The 2,034-nt window shown below is 39.5% G+C and overlaps 1 non-coding gene across 1 annotated transcript; it reads right to left on the bottom strand.

Moving 5' to 3' along the window:
• Nucleotides 1–1,231: 1,231 nt before the first annotated feature.
• On the bottom strand, nucleotides 1,232–1,338 carry LOC141636674 (small nucleolar RNA R71). The gene has a single exon (XR_012541272.1). It is a non-coding gene; the product is annotated as a small nucleolar RNA R71 (small nucleolar RNA).
• Between the last annotated feature and the right edge of the window lie 696 nt (nucleotides 1,339–2,034).

The following is a 2,034-nucleotide window of genomic DNA, read 5'->3' as shown; positions in this document are numbered from 1 at the left end:
ACACAAATAATGGACGCATTGATAAATCATTCTTAATTACACCAATACTATATTCTCAAACTCACGCATCCTGAATATCTCAAATAATCGACATAGCTTAACCCATCTCACAATTAACTAACTTAACAATAAAATATTATAGCTAGTATAAAAATAATATCACATTCATTCTTAATAATCAATTTAAACACATATAACACAAATAAATTACACATAATCATATAACCCCGAACGATAATAATTATAATAGGATCGGTAGAATCGTGTTACCTTATCTTTTCAAGACGCATCAAGAATTTACTTACAACTTGCTCGGAAATTAACCCACGAAATTCAAAGACATGAAGTAGACAGAAACAATTGATGATGTGTGGTGAGCAAAGACTGTAATACCACGTGGTGCCAAAATCACAAGAGTAGGATAATTTTTATTATGTAACTAATTAGGATGATGGCTACATATCATATGGATGGTATATTAGATGATGAATGAAGGAATGAGTAGATGGCTGTTAAAGTATATTAATAAGTTATTGAAATAAATTAGGAGGTTAACTATATATATATATATGAGAAGAGAAATCGGAATTGAATAGAAAGACGCAAGGGTTTATAAGCTTTCCTTTTTCTTCTTGGAAATATCACAATAAAGTAATCAAAATCAATAGTGGTAAATAATAAAATATTTGGGATATTACAGTTGAGACGATCACAAAGGGTATTGCCGACAGAGGAAGAGCTGAGTACTCTGTCAAATTACTTTCAGAACGAGCTATTTGAGGAGAATCCACATTCTTATCCTATTTCCACTTCTTCAGCCGAAACCGTCACATCTCCGAATTTTCCAGTTATGGCCGTAGAAGCAACCATTGCCAGTCACTCTGAACCGACAGTTGCGAATCTCTATAAGGGATTTGTACTACCAGGGGAGGCAAGAAAATTCGAACCGAAGCCTTCTTATATCAACTTAGTTGAAAGGAACCAGTTCGGGGGAGCTCCAAATGAAGATGCAGCTAAGCACATAGAGACCTTTATCGATTATTGCTGCTCCATACCCCCACCAACTGGCGTGACCCCGGATCAGATAAAAGAAACTATGTTTATTTTCTCACTCCGTGATGCTGTAAGGGAGTGGTATAGGGATCTGGATCGGGAAGCTCATGGGGTAACTAACTAGAATTCGCTAGCTTTAGCATTTTACAAGAAGTACTTTTCCGCCTCGAAGACTATTGCCATTAGAGCTCAGATCACGAGCTTTAAACAAGGGCATGATGAGAACTTTTATGAAGCATGGGTCCGCTTCAAGAAGCTGGTGCGAACCATTCCGCACCATGGATTCGAAAAATGGAGTCTTTGCAATCAGTTCTATAATGGGCTGTACGACGATCAGAGAGCTATTTTGGATGCTGCAGCCAATGGCCGATTTGCTGAGAACATGGGAGAGACTAAGGGGTGGAAGATCATTGATTATTTAGCCACCCATAAGGCTGAATATGGGAACTCCAGAGGCAATCAAAGAAGAGCTGCTGAATCTTCTTCTGTAGCTGCACTAGAAGCTCTTACTGCGAGATTTGACAAATATGAGTTGGGAGGAGGTTCCAAAGGGGAGATGTATCAGGTGAATGCTGTGTCAGACGGTCCTTTCGTCTGTAGAAGATGTGGAGGGGAGGGACATGTCTCAGATCATTGTCCCAACTCCTATGAGTCTTGTGCTGCCTTTAAACATTACATGCAGAACAACACTTATTACGAGCCGAACGTCCATCCCAATTTGAGGTGGAGTAGTCAGAATGTGCTCAATCCCACTGCTCCTCCGAATCAGCAGCAGCCGTATATTCCTCCACACAAGAATCAACAAGGCTTTCAGAAGCCTCCTTATTTCAATCCTCCTAACCATGGTGCATCATCTTCCGGTGGGGTGAATAAAATAGGAGAGATAAAGTCTATGTTGCAATCCATTACAAAGTAGTTGCAGCTGAGTGATCAACAAAATCAACAGAACGACGCGTCTATTAAGGCACTTGAAACCCAAGT

Source organism: Silene latifolia, chromosome Y, assembly GCF_048544455.1.
Source record: "Silene latifolia isolate original U9 population chromosome Y, ASM4854445v1, whole genome shotgun sequence".
Classification (NCBI taxonomy): domain Eukaryota; kingdom Viridiplantae; phylum Streptophyta; class Magnoliopsida; order Caryophyllales; family Caryophyllaceae; genus Silene; species Silene latifolia.
Note: the sequence above shows the minus strand (reverse complement) of the source record. Positions and strands in the feature narration are given on the sequence as shown.